General features: G+C 46.2%; 1 protein-coding gene and 1 pseudogene across 1 annotated transcript in view; one reads left to right on the forward strand and one right to left on the reverse strand.

The window, feature by feature from the left end:
* Nucleotides 1-25,850, reverse strand: part of LOC124775822 (lactosylceramide 4-alpha-galactosyltransferase-like) — a 417,784-nt gene that overhangs the window by 155,716 nt on the left and 236,218 nt on the right. The gene's annotated exons all lie outside the window — the stretch shown is intronic.
* LOC124778218 lies at nucleotides 7,131-7,247 on the forward strand (annotated as a pseudogene).

The raw sequence follows: 25,850 nt of genomic DNA on the forward strand, positions 1-25,850 counted from the left end.
GAGTCTCGTTTCAAACTGTATCCAGTGGATGGACGTGTACTGGTATGGAGACAACCCCATGAATCCATGGACCCTGCATGTCAGCAGGGCACTCTTCAAACTAGTGGAGGCTTTGTAAAGGTGTGGAGCGTGTGCTGTTGGAGTGATACGGGACCACTGATAAGTCTAGATACGACTCAGACAGGTCACATGTATGTAAGCATCCTGTCTGATGGCCTGCATCCATTAATGTCCATTGTGCATCCCACATACTTGGACAATTCCAGCAGGACAATGCGACACCCCACACATCCAGAATTGCTACAGAGTGGCTCCAGGAACACTCTTCTAAGTGGCCACGAAACTCCTGAGACATAAAAATTATTGAGTATATCTGGGATGGCTTGCAACGTCCTGTTCAGAAGAGATTTCTACCCCCTCGTACTCTTATGGACTTATGGTCAGTCCAGCAGGATTCATGGTGTCAATTCCCTCCAGCACTACTTCAGACATTAGTCAAGTCCATGCTACGTCGTGTTGAGGCTCCTTTCGCGTGCTCGAGGGGGCCCTACACGGTATTAGGCAGATGTACCAGTTTCTTTGGCTCTTCAGTGTACATGTTCCAAAAAATAAAGGTCCTATAACATTGCCTCGGGTATGCCATAAGTTACTTTTACGTCTGGAGGCTTCCCTCCGTTGAGAATGACATGATGTTTTCTGTTCGCTAGAAACTCTTTAATTCCGTATTCTGTTCATTGGGCGGCAGTGCGGAACTGTATCAAACGCCCTCTGGATGTCAAGGAAGACGGCACCACCTGAGCGTCGGTATCTGCTGCTTTCTGGGTGTCGTGGAGGAACAATGGGAGCTGGGTTTCACACTGTCATTAGTTGCGCATCCCATGTTGATTCCTACGGAGGAGACCTTCGACCATCAGATCTGTCATAATACATGAGAATAAAACATGTTCCGAAATTCTACAATAGACCAACGTCAGAGATAGAGCCCTATAGTTCTGCGCATGTGTTCGATGACCCTTCTTGAAAACACGAATGACCTGCTCTTTTTTCCAATCATTATGAGTTTCGCTCCTCCAGCGACCTTCGGTACTCTGCTGCTAGAAAAGGAGCAAGTTCTTTCGGATCGTTCTGGTATCCCGTCGTGTCCAAGCGCCTTTTCTCTGTTGAGTGATTTCAGCTGCTTTTCTATACCATGGCCACTCATTTCGATATCATTAAATGTATTTACAATTCGAATAACGACAACCATCAGATGTAGAATGGAATGACGACAACGAAAATTTGTACCGCACCGGGACTCGAACCCTGATTTCCCGCTTATCGCCTTACCATTTGGCTCGCTACGGTCGCAGGTTCGAATCTTGCCTCGGGCATGGATGTGTGTGATGTCCTTAGGTTAGTTAGGTTTAAGTAGTTCTAAGTTCTAGGGGACTGATGACCTCAGTAGTTAAGGCCCATAGTGCTCAGAGCCATTTGAACCATTTGGCTATCCGTGCACGACTCAGAGCCGAACCCAAACGTTCATATGTCGTCAACCATGCTTGTACGACCTGTACTCGTACATCCATTATATATATTCCGTACAGGTCAGACGTTGTACTTGACAGTCGCTTGCCCGGTATCGGCAGAGAAATGCCATATCACAGTGCCTGTGTGATTCTGATTGTGATCCAAAGTTTTCCTCGATATGCGTGCATGTCCAAAGGAATTTGCATGGTTACCAGAATAACATAGGCACTGCAATATCGCATGTCGATATCTGTTGTTATGAAGTTCGTGCGACGATTTCAGACAGGAACTACAGTGCAATCTTCCTCAGTGAAACAGTTACGGAAAAAGACGTTTAGTAGTTCGATCTTCCCTGTGTTATCCTCCATTTCAATGGCATTGTCGTTACAGTATATTTCGACTCATGGTTTCAATACGTTCACTGATTTAAATTAAGATCAAAACTTCTTATGATTTTTTGTCAATTTGGTAGACAGAATTTTACTTAAGAATTCCTCGAACGTTTCATGTCTTTCTTTACGCAAATTTTAGCTTCTTTCAGCTTTTGTTTATCTGTGAAGCTGAGGCTACGTTTAAATTTGCGATCACCCTCCTTGCTTTCGTAGCAACTCTCTAACACGGCTGTTAATCGGTGACGGCTCTTTTTCCATCCCTCACAATTTTGATCTTGAACTTCATCGATTGATACCCAACATAGTTAGTTGCTGGAGACGGAATTTGCATGCTAACTTGCTAGACAAGCTGAATTCTGTTTCTTGTCGCTCTTGTTACACAGAAGGAACTTTCTACAAATGTTCATGTGTCTATTTACACCCGTATTCAGTGATGCCATAACGACCTTTACGTCAGCGATTCCTGTTCTACGTTGAGTCGAAAAGTTCGAGTTTGTTCGTCACCAGCAGATCTAAGATTTTACCTTCCGAGTCTTTTCTCTGACTAACTGCTCCACGGAATTTTCGGATAAGGCATTTACATCATTTTCACCCGATTCCACGTCCGTAGTACTCATCCTCATGAAAATGAAAGGTCTCGAAAATGGCAACGGATTGTCGAAAATTACATGTTATAACACAGAATACTTTCAGTTTCTTGCCTGCATGGGTGGCCGTGCATCCTGACGACCTGCACAGAACATTCCAGGCAAATACAGGCGCACAGTCGCAGGCTGTTGACAGTACTTTCCGTCTGCCAACAAAAAATCAGACACAGTCCGAGAGCCCCGCAGGTAGAACCCGAAACCCACAGGGAGTCGTATAAAGCAAGGCAGAAGGGGGTTCGCTCGAGGTATGGCTGCGACCGTTAGAACCACATGAATTCTCTCAGTTCCCATGGTTTGTGACTAGGCGAAACTGTTTGAGTGGCCGCCAATAGGCAGTTGCAACTAGTTTCGACTGACTAGAGGAAATTCCTCTGTCTCCAAAGCATTTAACAACCCTGCTCCAAAGAAATCAGCGCCCGCATCAGCATAGTTTTTGTGTTTAGTCTCGTAGTCTTATAGTTGAAGAAAATACGTGTTAGGTTCCTGCTAGCCTTTTAAAGGAGCGGTACATCTCAACCCTCTGAAAATACAGTACATCCCAGTGTAATTTTATTCTCTTGAGTGATTTTAGTGCAGAAACATATTGTATATATGAATCCTGTCGGATCACAGTAGCCGATATTTGTGGGTCTCATTCTATACTCATTGCTATAAATAATACGCACCCGTTAACTTGGCAAATATGCGTGATATACTGTTACACATAAATTAGTGAAATTAAGCTCATACCAGGTATATAACCGCGGGACACATTGCAGCCCCTCCCGACCAATTAAACCAGCCATAATTTTTCTTAAAATTAGATAATTTCTAGCATTTGTAATATTTGGGCATTTACTACATTGTAGCTTATTAACATTGGTACTAATAATCTGCAACGTATTGTCAATCAGCAACTAAATTTGTGTTACCAAAGTCAGTGAGACAAGCTTATCAAATTTTTGATCATATGCATATAATCAAAATACGTAAAAGTAAACAGGACGTTGATGAGGAAAGTGATGTCAGGAATAATTCAGAACTTCTCCAGTAAAAATTTTGTATCACTACTCCTCCAAGAAGTGCCCATCCCGAGTGGGAAGGAGAAAAGTTTAAGTGAATGTCATTCATCATAGTCGATGATTTTGGAAAGCCTTTAACTGTGTCATTCATTATTTAAATAATGAAACACTGCACCATTTATGTGATTTTGCATTCTTAGCTCGACGTGTTTGAAGAAATTCTCATAGTCATCGTCAGATATTTACATTCGTATTTTGTGTGTTTTACTATACCTCTTGAACTGTACTAGCCATTTTGAGGTTATAAGGCACTGTGCCTCTTTCATTATGCAGAAAACCGCTCATACTATTTGCGAAGTTTCACACTATGTGTGTGGTTCCCTGCATTATGGAGAAGACATGTTACCTTATAACCTCGAAAGGAAGCCACAGTACACTTGCAAGAAAGGCACAACACACACACACACACACACACACACCAACATTGCACAACATACTTAGGTAAATATGTGCAGTTGATAATGAAAATAAATTCTCGAAGCGCGTTGCGCTAAGCGCGAAACAATACGGACCATGTATAGTGTTTCATTATTTAAATCAAAAACGTTTCAGCAACGCGAAGACGGCAAAGGTGTCGACTACTGGTCTCGCGCTACAAGTGACCAAACAACGAAACACAGGAAATGTGAGTTCGAGTACGAGGTGCATTCAAGTTCTAAGGCCTCCGATTTTTTTCTAATTAACTACTCACCCGAAATCGATGAAACTGGCGTTTCTTCTCGACGTAATCGCCCTGCAGACGTACACATTTTCCACAACGTTGACGCCTGATTCCATGGCAGCGGCGAAGGCTTCTTTAGGAGTCTGTTTTGACCACTGGAAAATCGCTGAGGCAATAGCAGCACGGCTGGTGAATGTGTGGCCACGGAGAGTGTCTTTCATTGTTGGAAAAAGCCAAAAGTCACTAGAAGCCAGGTCAGGTGAGTAGGGAGCATGAGGAATCACTTCAAAGTTGTTATCACGAAGAAACTGTTGCGTAACGTTAGCTCGATGTGCGGGTGCGTTGTCTTGGTGAAACAGCACACGCGCAGCCCTTCCCGGACATTTTTGTTGCAGTGCAGAAAGGAATTTGTTCTCCAAAACATTTTCGTAGGATGCACCTGTTACCTTAGTGCCCTTTGGAAAGCAATAGGTAAGGATTACGCCCTCGCTGTCCCAGAACATGGACACCATCATTTTTTCAGCACTGGCGGTTACCCGAAATTTTTTTGGTGGCAGTGAATCTGTGTGCTTCCATTGAGCTGATTGGCGCTTTGTTTCTGGATTGAAAAATGGCATCCACGTCTCATTCATTGTCACAACCAATGAAAAGAAAGTCCCATTCGTGCTGTCGTTGCGCGTCAACATTGCTCGGCAACATGCCACAAGGGCAGCCATGTGGTCGTCCGTCAGCATTCGTGGCACCCACCTGGATGACACTTTTCGCATTTTCAGGTTGTCATGCAGGATTGTGCGCACAGAACCCACAGAAATGCCAACTCTGGAGGCGATCTGTTCAACAGTCATTCGGCGATCCCCCAAAACAATTCTCTCCACTTTCTCGATCATGCCGTCAGACCGGCTTGTGCGACCCGAGGTTGTTTCGGTTTGTTGTCACATGATGTTCTGCCTTCATTAAACTGTCGCGCCCACGAACGCACTTTCGACACATCCATAAGACCATCACGACATGTCTCCTTCAACTGTCGATGAATTTCAGTTGGTTTCACACCACGCAAATTCAGAAAACGAATGATTGCACGCTGTTCAAGTAAGGAAAACGTCGCCGTTTTAAGTATTTAAAACAGTTCTCATTCTCGCCGCTGGCGGTAAAATTCCATCTGCCATATGGTGCTGCCATCTCTGGGACGTATTGACAATGAACGCGGCCTCATTTTAAAACAATGCGCATGTTCCTCTCTCTTTCCAGTCCGGAGAAAAAAAAATCGGAGGCCTTAGAACTTGAATGCACCTCGTAAATGCAGAGGTTTCTGACCGTCGGAACTATCGCGGAGCTGCGCATGCGCAGTATAGACAGTTTGAAAACGGTTGCACTTTACTCGAACAAACCTAGGGAAATACCTTCTCCTACTCCCCCTCCTCACACACGGTACAGGAAAAACCTAACGGAAACAAAAACTAACAGAAAGAGATCCTCGAGCTTAGGAAGAAATGATCGAATGAAATCGCATTGGCGCATTCCTCTCATTCACACGTTCGCATAACCGTGGTCTGCAGACCTGTGTTCAGGACCGCAGTGCTAAGTGAAATACTGGTAATGGTGACTGCACATTTCGATGTTATACTGTATTGGGTACATTTCGATGTTGCCGAAGTGGTGCGAGTTTGTAGCTATTTATAACTCCCAAAACAACTGCATGGCGCAGGTACTTCTAAAATGTCCGAACGAACAGTTTCCAAAAGCTTAATTTCCCTGAATTGCAATGTCTTCGAACTTATGCTAAAGCGATATACAGTAAGGTGAACACATTATTGTAATTACCATCTCTATACAAAAAAGATACGCTGAGGATAGAATTTTTTTTAAAATTCTTTCTCCCTCTCACCCTCCCCTTCTCTCTCTCCTCTCTCTCTCTCTCTCTCTCTCTCTCTCTCTGCCTCAGTCCTGAACACACACACAAACAAACCGAACACCACAGATGCCAAATTCACTTCAAACTCGCGCCCCTCATACAGCCAAACGCGCTGCGAAACAAATGGACACTACACAGCCACAACAACACGTAGTGGCGGCGAAAACTCTGCCTACGTTTTGAAAAGTCGGAGAAAGTGCAGTGTCAAGCGACCATTGGTCACGCAGTCTGCCAATTCACTTCGCCAACAACATATGAGAAAGCACCGCAAGTTACACATGATAAACGTGATATATATTCATTCCCGTTTCTAAATGCATAATAAACAAAGAATAAGAATTACGTTTTGCTGCTTGCAGATGGGAAGTTGTAGATTGTGTATCAGAATAGCTACCAAAATAAATGTCCAATAGCATAATGTAAGGTGCGTAAACTAATGCATACGTCCACTCTTTTTGCCAGTTAGATATAAACAGAACTTTGGCAATGTTATAAACAACGCATGCTGCATGAGGTCGTTAATAAATATCTCAACTGTGAACTATGAACAAATGATGTATAATATTTTACAACAATTATCCATTCACAATTGTAAATATTGTGTACCAAAAGTTTCGCTAAATGTTAATAGATAACAACAGTCTTACAGCTAAAAAATAAAAAAAGAACCCACTGATGATAGCACAAAATATGCTGAAACATATTTTGGTGAAACCAAACAGAAAAAAAGGTGTCTTGCATAAGGCGGAATTCCTCTTCCCAAAGAAATGTCTGTTAGTGGATGAAAGTTTGTATAGAAATGTCGCCACAAGAACGCAAAAGGCAGGGTTTACAAAGACATACGACCCAGCTACCAAAATCGCTTCTTGGTCAGAAGTACATTCGGAAGAGACGATGCTTCTATGCCCTTAATTGATGTGAAATTTTTACAAGGTGCAATTTGTGAACAAGGGCAACGGCCTTGCCACAGTGGATACACCGGTTCCCGTAAGATCACCGTAGTTAAGCGCTGTCGGGCGTGGCCGGCACTTGGATGGGTGACCATCCAGCCGCCATGCGCCGTTGCCATTTTTCGGGGTGCACTCAGCCTCGTGATGCTAATTGAGGAGTTACTCGACCGAATAGTAGCGACTCCGGTCAGGGAAAACCATCATAACGACCGGGAGTGCGGTGTGCTGACCACACGCCCCTCCTATCCGCATCCTCACCTGAGGATGATACGGCGGTTGGATGGTCCCGATGGGCCGCTTGCGGCCTGAAGACGGAGTGCTTTTTTTTTTTAAATTTGTGAACAACATAAAAATTCAATTAAAGAAACACACAAAAAAATCTGTGCACACCATACAATCTACACTAGCTTAGCACAGCTAGTAATTATTGTAATAAAACATAACAAATGTTCCATTATTATTATCATTATTATTAGTATTATTATACTCAGGGATGTTGTTGTTGTGATCTTCTGGGTGAAGACAGGTTTGATGCGGCTCTCCATGGTAGTCTATCCTTGGAAAGTGTCTTCGTCACTGCGTAACTACCCGCAAACTACACCCATATCAACCTGCTGGCTGCATTCAAGCCTTGGTTTCGCTGTACAATTTTGACGCCTCGCACTTCCTTCCATTGCCAAACTGTCAATTTCTCGGTACCGCAGGGGTGTGTCCAGTCAACCGAACACTTCTATTAGTCGAGCTGTGCCATAATTTTATTTTTCCCCAATTGAATTCTGTGACTCTTTATCTGTTATTCGGTCTACTCATTTAATCTTCAGAATTCTTGTGGAGCACCACATATCAAAATATTTTATTCTCTTCTTGTCTGAAGCTCTTATCGCCCATGTTTTAATTCCGGAAATGGCTGCACTCCATAAAAAGACCTAAAATTTAAATTCAGATGTGATCAAATTCTTCTTTTACAGAAATTATTCTCTTGGTGCTGCCAGTCTACATTTTATATCCTCTCTACTTCCACCAACATAAATTGTTTTACTGTCCAAATAGCAAATCTCGATGCTCCATCACCCTTCTTTTACTTTTGCTGGTGTTCATCTTATAACATCTTTTCAAGACACTCCATTCCGATCAACCGTTCTTCCAAATCCTTTGCTGTCTCTGATAGATTTACGAAGTCTTCGGCAAATTCTAGTTTTTATTTCTTCCTCGCGAACTTTAACTGCATTTCCAAATTTCTCCTTTACTGCTTTCTCAGTGTGCAGATTTAATGACATCAGGGATAGGCTATTGTCTCACTGCCTTCTCAACTAAAGTTTTCCTTTCATGCCCCTTGATTCATAACTGCCGTCTGGCCTCTGTACAAGTTGTAAATAACCTTTCACACTCTGTATTTTATCCCTACTTCCTTCCAGTCAACACTGTCAAATACTTTCACTAAATCAACAAATGGTACACATGTAACTTTGCCGTTCTTCAGACGAATCTTCTAAGACAAGTCGTAGGGTCTGTGTTGCCTCGCATGTACGTACGTTTCTCCGGAATCCAAACTGATCTTACCCGAGTCGGATATGTGGCGTATTAAGAGGGAGCCAAATTTTGGGGAAGAAGGGAGGGGGACGGGGAAGAGACTAACGATCCGTGACCCCTTTGCAGAATCGACCCCTGGATCCGCGCTTGCACTTGCTTTCCAGTGATAACACTTACAGAATGTTGACATCAGATGGTGGTATCCACAGTTGCTGCTCCGTGCCATCGTCTGCTCACGTCGTCACTGGAGCATGGTCCGACGATAATCCAGGTCGACGATGAGTTCTAAACCGGTCACCACTTACGAATAAAAGTGTTTTTGTGCGATCAAGACTGTTAGAATACAACACTTTATTCCTGTTTCTGACTAACCTGTATAAAACAGTGATTACACGAGCTCACTTAGTCAACCCACAATTATGTAAAGAGCTTAAACGAAAAATGAATACAAACGCCTATGTAATACTTTCAGGCAATTCATGTCAGAAGCTAAGCTAAGCGTGGAGCTAACTGCTACCTACATTCAATAATTCCTGAAATACACAGGCCTTTGACGGGAGGCGAAGTGAGGGGCGTATCTCGGCAGATTCACAGCGCTGGCCGGTGTGGCCGAGCGATTCTAGGCGCTTCAATCTGGAACCGCGTGACCGCTACGAAAAAATGGTTCAAATGGTTCTGAGCACTATGGGACTTAACATCTGAGGTCATCAGTCCCCTAGAACTTAGAACTACTTAAACCTAACTAACCTAAGGACATCACACACATCCATGCCTGAGGCAGGATTCGAACCTGCGACCGTAGCGGTCGCGCGGTTCCGGACTGAAGCGCCTAGAACCACTCGGCCACACCGGCCGGCGTGACCGCTACGGTCGCAGGTTCGAATCCTGCCTCAGGCATGGATGTGTGTGATGTCCTTAGGTTAGTTAGGTTTAAGTAGTTCTAAGTTCTAGGGGACTGATAACCTCAGATGTTAAGTTCCATAGTGCTCAGAGCCATTTTGATTTACAGCCTCTCACTGGCTGTTAACTCGTCTCTTTAATGGCTTTGAATTGAAAACCAGTCGTTCATTGGTACGATTTGTTGTGACAAAACGATGGGAAACGTCACATTGGTGGTTAAAGAATTATCGCATCTAGTTGCTTTCTTGACAGGATTTATTATAATTTAATATCAATTAATAATATATCTGCAATTAAAGCCTCAACATATGGTAACACACAAGACGAAAGAGTAATGTGCAAGAGAATGTCACGTGATACAGAAGTTCAACGTAGCGTAGTGAACAGAGGCGTAGAGTTACGAAGTGATGTGTGTTGTGTTGTAAGTCCGCGTTCCACTACGTCCGATTTTTTTTTTTTTTTTTTTTTTGTCGTCTTCGCATTTTCTAATAGGTTCTCAGACTTAGTTACTAATTTAATAAAAGTATATTCTATAATATTCGATGGTATGTAAATCTAAGTGTGCTGTCTATCAGGAGTGTGCTTGTCCGTTTGGCTTTATCTGCAAGAGACCTGCACCTGCCGGCCGGAGTGGCCGAGCGGTTAAAGGCGCTACAGTCAGGAACCGCACGACCGCTGCGGTCGCAGGTTCGAATCCTGCCTCGGGCATGGATGTGTGTGATGTCCTTAGGTTAGTTAAGTTTAAGTAGTTCTAAGTTCTAAGGGACTTATGACCACAGCAGTTGAGTCCCATAGTGCTCAGAGCCATTTGAACCATTTTGAAGACCTGCACTATTTGATGTAAGGTATTTTGTACTGTCTTATTTATTCTTGTATTTAACCTGTTCTAAACATTCCGTTACTGCAAAGAAACAGAGATCAAGTAAGAGTGATCTTAGGGTTTTACTAAAAAGTAAGAACGATGAAATAATTTATATCTTATGTAAAGAATATTGTATATTTGTATAGCATTGTTTGTAATGGAACTTTAATAAGCTGACGGCCTTAGTGAGTGTATATGGAACTTTCCTTTTTTCCTCTAACATGTTCGTGAATACAATTTTTTGTATTTATTTAAACTACAGGAGAAACAACTTGACTAGCATACGGACAAGGGACGAGCTAACGTAATACTTTTATGCCCGTCCATTTCCCAAAGAAACTGTTATTTGCGAGCCAGATACCACCGACAACTGCCGCTGGAGCGCGCTGCGATCGCTATACCACATCGAGATACGAGTATCGTATGGACAAGCCGCATTGTTTCTGAGCTTTTAGTAACACTGTGAACTCGACCCTCTCAACGTTGACGCTCGAATGCACGGTCCGTATGCTGACGGCTTAAGGCGGCACTTCTGTTGATAACAGTGTTTGGAGTATGATTCAACCGGAGTTTACTCCGGAGGAACATTCAAAGTACACCCAGCAGCCCTTTGACGGTGCCATAAGGCGTGTGTTATCCCCGCGTACATAGAAACAGCTTCAACGGCCTCGGCCTTATCTGCGCGTTCGTTGGTTTCTAACTAATGCTTGCCAAAATAAATTTTAGAGGTGTGAATACGTTGCGCATATGTGCAACGCTTTAGCATATTACCATTATGTTTACTGTGCGGTGCACTTAGCCCAAATCGCACTCTTCCTCAGCTTATTTTTCAGACCTTCTTCCGAGATATTGTAGTTCTCATGAACCTTCAATCGAGTTCATCCGATAAATTCTGTATCGAATTAAGGCCTGGCGACTAAGGCGATGCGTGAATGACTTCGTGGCACTTGCAAAGAAGCCTTTCTTTTACACGGTATGATGGGTGCTTAGAGTTATTATCTTAAAATATTTTAAGGTAGATCTAATTCCCACCTTTTCTACTCTCCTGTGCAATATTTTCTCCAGTATGTTGAATTTCACTCCTTATTTAAGGTGCACAGCCTGAAGGTAATCTCTCCCACGCCACAAGACGAAATACATCACTATACCGAAACACTCTCCCCAGTATATTTTACAGTAGGTTGTAAACATACAGGCTTGTCAATTGGCTTTCTCCACACCATAGTTCTTCCGTCTGTTGAAAATATGTTTGATTTCCTCTCATGAGTAAATATCTTTGAACCACTCTGAACCTTCTGTGAACTGGAACTTTTTGGTCGGTCACTTTGTTTGCAGACGGTATGGTTTTTTCGTTGACACTCTTGCATTGTACCCATCGAACTGTTGTGCTTAGCAAATTTTTACAGCAGCTGGGTTACTGTTTCGGGTGCTTAATCGAGGACAATCTTACGATTAATCGTCTTTCTCTTTCAATTATGTCCCTTACGTACCCTTTTTTGAGATACACATTTTTATGTGATCCTCCTTCCCAAGTCGTCTTATTCACCTATAGTACTTTTGAACACATCAGCAAACAAGTAACATCTTGGCGACCCAGAACCTTTACATGGCGAAAGATAAAAAGTTGTCGAAGAGTGAACGTGTTGAATCCCTCAGTGATCTTGTAGGCCACGCAGCAGAACAGGCGATTGGGCAGTGAGAAACAGATTGCACCATGCCGTACGCAACGTGCGTTTTAAAAGGGAAGTCCTTTCGCTCTTAAGTAAATGAACATTAAAGGTTCATTCTTTTACAACCTTCGGAATTAATTAATTCCAAATACATGTTCATAAAATTTCACACTGATTCAATTATGATTTGTTTCTTAAATGCTACCTTTCTACTAATCTCTGCGTTTTCGTGTACGGTTCGTATATAATCACTAGAGCCCGGATTTACATGTAAATGCGTGTTACATGTTTTTTTTTCAGTTGGGGAGTAAATTCATATTACGAAGATTGCATAGATATGCTGCGTGAGTTTAGACGTTTAAAGCCCGCATTATATCGTTTTCCTAGCATATATTACAATAACTTGCAGGGTGAACTTCTACTTTTTTTTTTTTTAATCACGCCAAAAGTGCAGGAAATGAGTAATTTCGCGAATTTTGTTAGTCTGTAAACTTCATAGATCAGATATCGGTAGATGTCAATATACTTCATGCCAATATACTTAAATACAAAAGGTGATCATTTGTTGTTAAGCGACGCTGCTCCGCATGTGACGAAGGTCGGGAAAGCAATTAAAATACTTTTTCTAATATAAAGCACGTTACATATTTAGCCTATGGGCTATATCGTGTAGCTGAATCAGTACATCTAAAATATGACAAATTGAATAAACTGAAAACAAGGTAAATAGGCGCACAAAATACAAAGGTCTGATAGATGTGACAGCACTCACTTAAATCTTGATAAGCTGCCATTGTAGCCGCAGTAACCGATCTAACAACTGCATCACACACTTGGTGTCTTATATAAGCGTTGCCGACCGCAGCGCCGTATTCTGCCTCTTTATACTGTATATCTCTGCATTTGAATACGCAAGCCTATACTAGTTCCTTTGGCGCTTCAGTATATTTTAACCACATGGGGCACCAGCATAAATGCTGCCATCTTTTACAGTGACAATTCAGATGAAGCTAATTCGGTAAGAGACCGTAAATTCCCGCACATTTTTTGAAGTTAATATCTATTTCCTTTATTCTATCGAAAAACCTTAGGTTACTCCCACTTAATAGTTTTTCTTTCCACTTTTGGATCGTAGACATTTTCGTAGCCACCAATGCCGCCTGCGGAAATGGCATTCAGATTTGAAGAAAGACCCGAATTACATTAAATCAAAATTTACCCACGTGTCTGCAGCAATAAGGAAGCTGGAAATCATAGGTAACTGATGGAAACTCTGACAGTTGTTGAGGAGGTAGAAAAATCGTTGAATCATCCTGTGGAGAAATAGGTCTTGCAGCAGAAGATAAGATGAACCAAGTTATTGGATCTAATTCTTATTTTTGTGTTTAGGAAGGTGACAAAAAATATTTTGAGACGAAAATGCAAAAGACTTTCAACTTGATCTGACTTTTTCCAAAATTACTTCACTTAAGAATGCATCTGGCACTTCTTGTGATGTAGAAACGTCATTCTCTATGTACAAAAAAGGTTATATCTGATAGAGGCGTAAGACTAAGTGAAGAAAACTTCCAGAAATTTGTTTCTGTGCACTGTTTAAGAAGAAAATAGAAATAATTATAGAACTGAATTCTGATACTACATATTTTTGTTTTGTTGCGTCATTGTCCATAATTAAGGATATGACACTGCATGTACGTTTTACGATTTGATAGTGCATGAAAATCCGAGCTGCTGTAATCACTCAGTTGACATCGAAAATTATTAAAAAATGCCTCACCGAATATTAATGACAGACACTTTGTGCATTAATTTTTACTACAGTGGCGAGAGAACTAAACAAGAGCCGAACTTCTGTACCTTCCTTAGTAAAGGCACAGCTGAAAACGTGCTTTTGCATTTCTGCTACACTCAGTTTCAGTTACTGTACATCCACAAGGGTATATTCAGTAATATACATCTACGTCTACAAATATACTCCGCAAGCAACCTTATTTTGTTTGGCGGAGGGTATTTTATGAACCACTGTCCTGCCTTTCTTGGTCTGCGGGAAGAATGGTTGTTGATGAATCTCTCTAATTTTAGCTACACGACCTTTTCGCTAAAAGTACATAGGGGGAAGCAGTATACTAGGAACTAATCATCTTGAGCTCGACAGCGTTTCATGACTTAAGAATTCATGATATTGATACAACTATGTGAGGATTTCTTATGAAGACTTCTGGCAGCGTAGCTGATGTTCTTTTGAACGAAACCGGTAGTTACATGATAAATGTGTAACTGTGATTTGAGACTTTCTCGGCGTATTCCATTCGTCAAATCTTCTCGGGTGATCAGCCGAGTAAAGGCGTCGTCTTCTCGCAACGTTTCGAGGGGTTTCGTACCCATCATCTTCAAGCGAAGTGTCGAGATGCTGCTGCTGCACTGCTGCTGCACTGCTGCTGCACTCATCTTTTGCTTTCCCCTCTTTGGGGAAGTGTGAGGGGGAGTCTGTAGCCTTTCGGCTTTTACTCCCCTGTGAACGTGTGTGTGTGATTTTTCTATAGTTTTTGGTGTCTGTGATTTGTGATGATTGTTGTGAGTGTGTCTGGTACTTGCCTGAGGTAGGCGAGAGTTTGGTGTTATATGGGATGGAACAGGATGATGGATTGGGTGTTGGGATTTTCTCTTCGACTTAGTCGTCGAAGATCGTCATAGGGCGCTTGTGTTTATCGCGGGACATGTCATACCGACCTAGGGAGTGGATGAGTGCGTTTCCGGATCTGGAAGAACCCTCGTAGAAGGCCCTTGCCAGATCCTGGAAACGCTCTCTCAGGAGTGGGATTTCGGCTGCGGCGTGCAGGTCGTCTGTAGGGAACCCAAGAGGTAAGTGTAGTGCCCTTCTGAGGGCGCGGTTCTGCAGCCTCTGGAGTTTGTCCAGGTGCTGCTTAGCCGCGTATCCCCAGACAGGGCACGCATACTCCATTACTGGCCGGATCAGGGCCTGGTAGACATTTACTGCTACTGGGTAGGGAAGGGAGCTGGTTGTGTTCAGGATAGGATATAGGATGGACATTCTGGCGCAGGCCTTCCTGTGGACCTCGTCTATGTGGGGTTTCCACGTAAGACGAGAGTCCAAGGTTACGCCAAGGTACTTGGCGGTTCTGCGCCAGGGGAGTTGGGTTCCATTTAGGTGGAGGTGGAGGGGGGGACGTTGAGGAGGTTCGCGCCTTCCGAGCCTGCGGGTAATCAGCATTGCCTGCGTCTTCTCCGAATTGATGGTGATGCGCCAGCGACGGGCCCAGGTTTCTGTGTCATCTAAAACCCTTTGTAGCCTACGAATGACCAGGTCCTTGTTCGCATTTCTCGTGTAGAAGGCTGTGTCGTCTGCGTACTGCGCGGTGTGCACCAGGGGGGCCGTCGGAGTGTCCGCAGTGTACAAGCTGTACAATACGGGCCCCAGGACCGATCCCTGTGGCACCCCCGCACGAATACGCCTTCTGGTGGAGGTGGCAGTTTCTACTTTGACGGAGAAAGTCCTATTCGCGAGGTAGCTCTTGATTAGCTGAACTATGCTCCCTGGAAACCCTTGTGAGTACAACTTGTAGAGTAGCCCTCTATGCCATACTGAATCAAAGGCTTTGGCTACGTCTAGTAGCACTATCCCGCAGTAGCCTCTGTGGTTGAAGCCCTCTGTGGCTGCTTCAACCATTCTCATGACCTGTTGTGGGGCAGAGTGGTTCTGCCGGAATCCAAATTGGAAATCCGGCAGAATTTGCTCTCTGGTAATATGTTCTTGTATGGGTTTTAGCAGGAGGCGCTCATAGATCTTGCTGAGTGTTGGCAAGAGGCTAATCGGCCTGTAGTGCTGCGGGAATAGAGGGTCTTTTCCTGGTTTGTGTATCGCGACCACTTCCGCATGTTTCCAGCAAGCTGGGAACTCGCGGGAACGAGTAATCTCGTTGAGGACGTTCGCGAGGTGTGTGATCGCTGTGGGTGGGAGTTTTTTGACTAACTGGTTTGTGACACTGTCGTGCCCTGGCGCCTTTTTTGTAGGGAGGGACCTGATTACTCTTGCCACGTCCTCGGGGGCAAAAAGTATGGGTTCGTCCTCTGGGTCCTCCTCAGCATTGAGGAAGACGGCCAGTTGACGACTGACTACCTCTTCATGCTCTTCATCCTCGGGTTCTGCCGTTTGAAACTGCTTCTCGAAGGAGTCGGCGAGGGCGTTGGCCTTCTCAGCATTGCTGTAGACCAGTCCCCGCTCGCCGTGCAGTGGCGGCATCCTAGCGCGTCTTTTTGTGAATTGTTTGGTTGCTTGCCAAAGTGTATGATCGTCTACTTTGAGAGCTGTGAGGCGGTTTTGCCATTGCTGGTTTCTGTGCTCATTGAGCGCTACCTTCAGTTCTCTCTGTAGACGATTGAGCAGCCTCCTGGTGGCCTGATTTCTGGTGATCTTCCACTCTTTTGCCACCCTGTTCTTGTGTCGAATTTGAGCTAACAAGTGTTCCGGGAGCTGTATTTGTGGCGGTGGGCCATCCCTTTGTGGAGGGGTGGCTTCTTCCGCTGCCTGCAGGATGGTGCCTGTTAGGTCTTGTAGCGCTTGTTCTACTGTTTCGGCAGTAGGTGGCGGAGCGCGAGCGATATCAGAGGCGACAGTTTCTTGGTATCGCTCCCAGTCTGTACGTTTGTACGACGTCTGGTACCGTGGGAGTGCTACCCATTCTCCCACATCGACTTCTAGAATCACTGGGTTGTGGTCGGAGGACATTCTGTTGATTGTCCTTGCGGTCACAAATCCTGCGATCCTCCTGGTGAGAGCTATGTCTAACACATCGGGCCTGCTTCCGTTTTTCGGAAAATGTGTGGGCTCAACTGGACCCCATGTTTCGAAGTGGTGGGTGCGCGCTAGTTGTTGCAGTTTGGCGCCTGCTCTGGAGGTTACTCTAGAATTCCAGTCAGGGTGTTTGGCATTGAAGTCTCCCCCTATTACGAGTTTGCCTTCAATTTGCCCTAGAGCAGCTATGTCTCCCTCATCTATCTGGTCATGTGGGGGTCGGTAGACTGCAACAATTGTTAGGGGTCCAGTGGCTGTGGTTACTTCCACCGCCACTGCTTCGATTTTGTTGGTAGCTGGTAAGAATACCTGGTGGTGGGGGATCCCTCTTTTTACATATATGGCCACTCCTCCGCCTTGGGTTGGCCTGTCTTTACGGTAGCTAACGTAATTGGGAACTGTCGCTCTTACTCCCGGTTTTAGGTGGGTTTCCCCCATCATGCATATGTCGATGGAGAACTCCTTCATGAGTTCTCGGAACTCGACCTCTTGATTAACAATGCCGTCTGCGTTAAAGACGCACTCCCTAGCGCTGCTCGAAACACGCTTTAGTGAGGACACAATAAAGCTGTTCCGTCATGTGTTAACAAACACCTACTTCAAGTGTGGAGGCAAATTTTATGAACAAGTGGATGGTGTAGCCATGGGGTCCCCCTTAGCTCCAGGCATCGCTAATCTTTACATGGAGCACTTTGAAGACATAGCCCTGGACACCGCCCCATTGAAACCTAAAGCCTTTTACAGATATGTTGATGACACTTTTGTCGTGTGGCCACATGGCAGAGAGAACCTGCAAGACTTCCTGCGACATCTCAACAGCATACACAGCAACATACAATTCACCATGGAGGTGGAAGAAAACGGAAGCTTGCCCTTCCTTGACATTCTAATCAAGAGGCACCCTGATGGCACCTTGGGTCACGCTGTGTATAGGAAGAAGACACATACGGATTTATACCTTCATGCACAGAGTTGCCACCACCCAGCACAACGCAACTCAGTGCTTAACACACTTGTGCACAGGGCCAAGTCTATCTGTGATGATGACAGCCTACCTGCAGAGTTACAACACCTAAGGAAGACCTTCCGCAGCAACGGTTATAATGAGACGCAAATCTCGCGCGCCCTACACAAGAGCAGGAAGGTAGACACACCAGAAGAAGAAGATGAGACCAGATGCCTGGCATTTCTACCATACGCGGGACCGCCAACAGCCAAGATTGCCCGCATTCTGGAGAAACACAACATCAAGACAATTTTTCATGCCCCAAGTAAAATTAAGGGCATACTTGGCTCAGTCAAAGACCACCTAGGACTGCAGACTCCGGGCGTATACAGTATTGAATGTGAATGTGGTACGAAATACATCGGACAAACGCAGCGCTGCATCACGCAGAGGCGCTCGGAACACATTAGAAATGTACGCCTTGGTCAGAAAGAAAAATCGGCGGTAGCGGAACATAGCCTTAACGAAGGACACACCTTCCTCTTTGAGGGTACGAAGATGCTGTGTGACGCTAAAGGATTTTGGGATTCAGTTTTCAAAGAGGCTGTAGAAATTCGGTTGAACAGCAACCTGATCAATCGAGACACTGGTTTCCAACTCAGTACAGCTTGGAATCCCGCAATAACTAAAATTAGAAGAGAACGCTCCGGCACGAAGACGGTAGCGGCCACAGACGTATTAGGAACCGGCAGGGACTCGACGCCCGGTCCGCGCCGCGAACCCCCCACCACTGGCGCGGCGGCCGATTCCGCAGGTACCTGATTGGTCGGCGCCCGGAATCAGTCACTGGTCCAGGAGCCTTTATAGGACCGCGCAACACAGCATCTCGACTACCTCGCGAATAGGACTTTCTCCGTCAAAGTAGAAACTGCCACCTCCACCAGAAGGCGTATTCGTGCCGGGGTGCCACAGGGATCGGTCCTGGGGCCCGTATTGTACAGCTTGTACACTGTGGACACTCCGACGGCCCCCCTGGTGCACACCGCGCAGTATGCAGACGACACAGCCTTCTACACGAGAAATGCGAACAAGGACCTGGTCATTCGTAGGCTACAAAGGGTTTTAGACGACACAGAAACCTGGGCCCGTCGCTGGCGCATCACCATCAATTCGGAGAAGACGCAGGCAATGCTGATTACCCGCAGGCTCGGAAGGCGCGAACCTCCTCAACGTCCCCCCCTCCACCTCCACCTAAATGGAACCAAACTCCCCTGGCGCAGAACCGCCAAGTACCTTGGCGTAACCTTGGACTCTCGTCTTACGTGGAAACCCCACATAGACGAGGTCCACAGGAAGGCCTGCGCCAGAATGTCCATCCTATATCCTATCCTGAACACAACCAGCTCCCTACCCTGCCCAGTAGCAGTAAACGTGTACCAGGCCCTGATCCGGCCAGTAATGGAGTATGCGTGCCCTGTCTGGGGATACGCGGCAAAGCAGCACCTGGACAAACTCCAGAGGCTGCAGAACCGCGCCCTCAGAAGGGCACTACACTTACCTCTTGGGTTCCCTACAGACGACTTGCACGCCGCAGCCGAAATCCCACTCCTGAGAGAGCGTTTCCAGGATCTGGCAAGGGCCTTCTACGAGGGTTCTTCCAGATCCGGAAACGCACTCATCCACTCCCTAGGTCGGTATGACATGTCCCGCGATAAGCACAAGCGCCCTATGACGATCTTCGACGACTAAGTCGAAGAGAAAATCCCAACACCGAATCCATCATCCTGTTCCTTCCCATATAACACCAAACTTCTCGCCTACCTCATTCAAGTACCAGACACACTCACAACAATCATCACAAATCACAGACACCAAAAACTATAGAAAAATCACATACACACGTTCACAGGGGAGTAAAAGCCGAAAGGCTACAGACTCCCCCTCACACTTCCCCAAAGAGGGGAAAGTATTAGATGAGTGCAGGCAGGCAGGCAGCATCTCGACGGGCAGGATTCGGATGGTTTCGTGCTGGCGAGGAAAACCTTTCGCCAGCCGAGGCTCCCGCCGGCCCGGGGAGTGGAACCCACCCCGAACAGGTTCCAGGCAGTGGCCGATGAGCCAGAGGCACCACAAGACACAACAACACAAACACAAAATCATGTCACCCACCACCTCCCTCCGATCGTCGCAGAGTTCACTGAGAACTACGAGGAACTCTACGAAATGTTAAAAACAGCAATCGGGGGAGGCAATTTCAAGGCGAAACCTGCTGGTGGTGACAAAATAAAAATTACATTAATCACACTCGAGCACTACACCACAATAAAAACACTTCTGAACAGCAAAAACATACCCCACTACACTTTCCCCACAACAAAAACACGCAATAAAAACATAGTCATCAGGGACCTACCAAGACGAGTGGCCCCCCAGGCGATCAAAACAGACCTGACTGCCCAGGGGTACGTCGTCAAGGCGGTCCAACAGATGGGAAACATAGGGAGCAAATGGCCCCTGTATCAGGTGACACTGCCGGACGTCCCACAAAACAAAAGGGACATTAAGATGATCCTGGCGGTCCCTGTGACCACTGAACCACTGCGCTGCAAAAACAAGACGGTGCAGTGCTTCAGATGTCAGGGCCTCAACCACATTGCGGCACACTGCTCCATGGCAGTGAGGTGCAGAAAATGCGCCGAGGCCCATGACACACGGACGTGCAACATGAAACACACGGACCCGCAAATAAGGTGCGCGCTGTGTGGCAAAAACCACACAGCGGGTTACCAAGGTTGCGAGGTCCATAAAAAGCACACACAGCAGGCAAAGGGCGCAAAGGCCGCCCCCCACACACGAAAAGGAAACACCACGAACCCATCCAGACACACAAGAAACCAAAACACGACAACACACACAGACAAGGCCTGGGTAAAACCAAGGCCAGACACACCCAGGGCAACATATGCAGAAGTGGTTTCTCCCCCGAGGAACCATGAAAGCATTGCCCAACCACCACAACACCAGACACCAACACAAGAACAACACCGGGAAATACACAGCAAAAACGACCAGGTCCACCTTGACGGAGAGGGCCCTGGGAAACCCCAGACACACTTCCCCCCCATGGATCAGTTGTTAGGCATAATGGTGCAGACCATGAACCTCGTCATGGAAATGATGAAGGAATTCAGGGAAGCCCAGAAGCAGAACACGCAGATCCTCGCTGCCCTTCAGGCAACAGTCCAGCAGTCGCTCCCCTCTGCGACTTCCTCAGTAGCATCAAAACCCCATCATGGATAGACGACCAAACATCCAAGGCCTGACAATGTGCGTCTTTAATGCAGACGGCATTGTCAATCAAGAGGTCGAGTTCAGAGAACTCATGAAGGAGTTCTCTATTGACATATGCATGATGGGGGAAACCCACCTAAAACCAGGAGTAAAAGCGACAGTTCCCAACTACATTAGCTACCGTAAAGACAGGCCAACCCAAGGCGGAGGAGTGGCCATATATGTAAAAAGAGGGATCCCCCACCACCAGGTATTCTTACCAGCTACCAACAAAATCGAAGCAGTGGCGGTGGAAGTAACCACTGCCACTGGACCCCTAACAATTGTTGCAGTCTACCGACCCCCACATGACCAGATAGATGAGGGAGACATAGCTGCTCTAGGGCAAATTGAAGGCAAACTCGTAATAGGGGGAGACTTCAATGCCAAACACCCTGACTGGAATTCTAGAGTAACCTCCAGAGCAGGCGCCAAACTGCAACAACTAGCGCGCACCCACCACTTCGAAACATGGGGTCCAGTCGAGCCCACACATTTTCCGAAAAACGGAAGCAGGCCCGATGTGTTAGACATAGCTCTCACTAGGAGGATCGCAGGATTTGTGACCGCAAGGACAATCAACAGAATGTCCTCCGACCACAACCCAGTGATTCTAGAAGTTGATGTGGGAGAATGGGTAGCACTCCCACGGTACCAGACGTCTTACAAACGAACAGACTGGGAGCGATACCAAGAAACTGTCGCCTCTGATATCGCTCGCGCTCCGCCACCTACTGCCGAAACAGTAGATCAAGCGCTACTAGACTTGACAGGCACCATCTTGCAGGCAGCGGAAGAGGCCACCCCACCACAAAGGGATGGCCCTCCACCGCAAATACAGCTCCCGGAACACTTACTAGCTCAAATCCGTAACAAGAACAGAGTGGCAAAAGAGTGGAAGATCACCAGAAATCAGGTCACCAGGAGGCTGCTCAATCGTCTACAGAGAGAACTGAAGGTAGCGCTCAATGAGCACAGAAACCAGCAATGGCAAAACCGCCTCACAGCTCTCAAAGTAGACGATCATACACTTTGGCAAGCAACCAAACAATTCACAAAAAGACGCGCTAGGATGCCGCCACTGCATGGCGAGCGGGGATTGGTCTACAGCAATGCTGAGAAGGCCAACGCCCTCGCCGACTCCTTCGAGAAGCAGTTTCAAACGGCAGAACCCGAGGATGAAGAGCATGAAGAGGTAGTCAGTCGTCAACTGGCTGTCTTCCTCAATGCTGAGGAGGACCCAGAGGACGAACCCATACTTTTTGCCCCCGAGGACGTGGCAAGAGTAATCAGGTCCCTCCCTACAAAAAAGGCGCCAGGGCACGACAGTGTCACAAACCAGTTAGTCAAAAAACTCCCACCCACAGCGATCACACACCTCGCGAACGTCCTCAACGAGATTACTCGTTCCCGTGAGTTCCCAGCTTGCTGGAAACATGCGGAAGTGGTCGCGATACACAAACCAGGAAAAGACCCTCTATTCCCGCAGCACTACAGGCCGATTAGCCTCTTGCCAACACTCAGCAAGATCTATGAGCGCCTCCTGCTAAAACCCATGCAAGAACATATTACCAGAGAGCAAATTCTGCCGGATTTCCAATTTGGATTCCGGCAGAACCACTCTGCCCCACAACAGGTCATGAGAATGGTTGAAGCAGCCACAGAGGGCTTCAACCACAGAGGCTACTGCGGGATAGTGCTACTAGACGTAGCCAAAGCCTTTGATTCAGTATGGCATAGAGGGCCCTGGGAAACCCCAGACACACTTCCCCCCCATGGATCAGTTGTTAGGCGTAATGGTGCAGACCATGAACCTCGTCATGGAAATGATGAAGGAATTCAGGGAAGCCCAGAAGCAGAACACGCAGATCCTCGCTGCCCTTCAGGCAACAGTCCAGCAGTCGCTCCCCTCTGCGACTTCCTCAGTAGCATCAAAACCCCATCATGGATAGACGACCAAACATCCAAGGCCTGACAATGTGCGTCTTGTACTCACAAGGGTTTCCAGGGAGCATAGTTCAGCTAATCAAGAGCTACCTCACGAATAGGACTTTCTCCGTCAAAGTAGAAACTGCCACCTCCACCAGGAGGCGTATTCGTGCCGGGGTGCCACAGGGATCGGTCCTGGGGCCCGTATTGTACAGCTTGTACACTGCGGACACTCCAACGGCCCCCCTGGTGCTCACCGCGCAGTACGCAGATGACACAGCCTTTTACACGAGAAATGCGAACAAGGACCTGGTCATTCGCAGGCTACAAAGGGTTTTAGATGACACAGAAACCTGGGCCCGTCGCTGGCGCATCACCATCAACTCGGAGAAGACGCAGGCAATGCTGATTACCCGCAGGCTCGGAAGGCGCGAACCTCCTCAACGTCCCCCCCTCCACCTCCACCTAAATGGAACCCAACTCCCCTGGCGCAGAACCGCCAAGTACCTTGGCGTAACCTTGGACTCCCGTCTTACGTGGAAACCCCACATAGACGAGGTCCACAGGAAGGTCTGCGCCAGAATGTCCATCCTATACCCTATCCTGAACACAAACAGCTCCCTTCCCTGCCCAGTAGCAGTAAACGTTTACCAGGCCCTGATCCGGCCAGTAATGGAGTATGCGTGCCCTGTCTGGGGATACGCGGCGAAGCAGCACCTGGACAAACTCCAGAGGCTGCAGAACCGCGCCCTCAGAAGGGCACTGCATCTACCTCTCGGATTCCCCACAGACGACCTGCACGCCGCAGCCGATATCCCACTCCTGAGAGAGCGTTTCCAGGATCTGGCAAGGGCCTTCTATGAAGGTACTTCCAGATCCGGAAATGCACTCATCCACTCCCTTGGTCGGTATGACATGTCCCGCGATAAACACAAGCGCCCTATGACGATCTTCGACGATTAAGTCGAAGAGAAAAATCCCAATACCCAATCCCTAATCCAGTTCCTTCCCATATATCACCAATCATCTCGCCTACCTCAGGCAAGTCCCAGATACACACACAACAATTCATCACATATCACAGACACCAAAAATATATAGAAAAATCACACACACATGTACACAGGGGAGTAAAAGCCAAACGGCTACAAACTCCCCCTCACACTTCCCCAAAGAGGGGAAAGTATTAGATGAGTGCAGCAGCAGCATCTCGACACTTCGCTTGAAGATGATGGGTACGAAACCCCTCGAAACGTTGCGAGAAGACGACGCCTTTACTCGGCTGATCACCCGAGAAGATTTCACAAATGTGTAACTTCTACGAACGTATACTCTCGGAATTTTAACAGTGATTCAGCATGTCTCTCTGGTAGCCTCTGATACTGTTGTTGGTTGAGCACCTGCGTGACACTTTCGCGCTTACCAAACGAACCTGCGTAACGAAACACGCTGCTCTTCTTTGATCTGTTTCCTCTATCGATTTTGTATGGTACACATCCCAGACCTACTAGTAATATTCAGGTATTTCATGAGCTACCTCATTTTTCGTGGACTACACCAGCTGACGATTCTTCCAATGAATCCCAGTCTTACATCTGCCTTACCTGCGATTTTCTATACCTATCCGATTGTAAATCTCTCCGTATGCACAATGCTAGATATTTAATGGATATAAATTTGAGTGCTTCCAACCATTGTTCTGCAAACGCGTGATCATACAATAATAGGTCTTTCTGCATATTTAAAAGCAATATGTTACATTTGCTTATGCTCAGGGTCAATCGGCAATCCCTGCAACAAGCGCCGATTGTAGACCTTCCTGCATTTCGCTACAATTTACTAACGCTGCGACTCTCTGAAAACAACAGCACATCGTGCCAAAAGCCTGATAGAACTTACGGCGTTAGGCTGCGGTCACAGTTGCACCGATATGGGCAGTTTTCGCCGACGACCGACTTCTGCCGAATCAGTCCGCCAGTAAGTGCGCGGTCACACTGTAGCCGATCTCATCGTCCCAACATGTAGACTTCGGACGCACATCGGTGAAATTCGGATCAGTTTGTTTTCTTAGGATAAATAAACCGATGTTGTCAAACATGAAACATTGAATGTGAGAAACTGGTAAGTTTAATCCGAGAAAGAGTGAGTTTGTGGCATCCTGATGAGAAAAATATCATAATCCGGATACATTTCGGAATTTATGGACCGGAAACGTAGGTTTATTGGGAACTACAAGTGACTAATATCATCATCGGAAATTGTAGGCGGAAACTGTTGTTGTGTTGTTGTGGTCTTCAGCCCTGAGACTGGTGTGATGCAGCTCTCCATGCTACTCTATCCTGTGCAAGCTTCTTCATCTCCCAATACGTACTGCAGCCTACATCCTTCTGAATCTGGTTAGTGTATTCATCTCTTGGTCTCCCTCTACGATTCTTACCCTCCACGCTGCCCTCCAATACTAAATTGGTGATCCCTTGATGCCTCAGAACATTTCCTATCAACCGATCCCTTCTTCTTGTCAAGTTGTGCCACAAACTTCTCTTCTCCCCAATCCTATTCAATTCTTCCTCATTAGTTATGTGATCTACCCATCTAATCTTCAGTATTCTTCTGTAGCACCACATTTCAAAGGCTTCTATTCTCTTCTTGTCCAAACTATTTATCGTCCATGTTTCACTTCCATACATGGCTACACTCCATACAAATACTTTCAGAAACGACTTCCTGACACTTAAATCTAT

The sequence above is a fragment of the Schistocerca piceifrons genome, chromosome 2 (genome assembly GCF_021461385.2).
Source record: "Schistocerca piceifrons isolate TAMUIC-IGC-003096 chromosome 2, iqSchPice1.1, whole genome shotgun sequence".
In the NCBI taxonomy this organism is placed as follows: Eukaryota; Metazoa; Arthropoda; class Insecta; order Orthoptera; family Acrididae; genus Schistocerca; species Schistocerca piceifrons.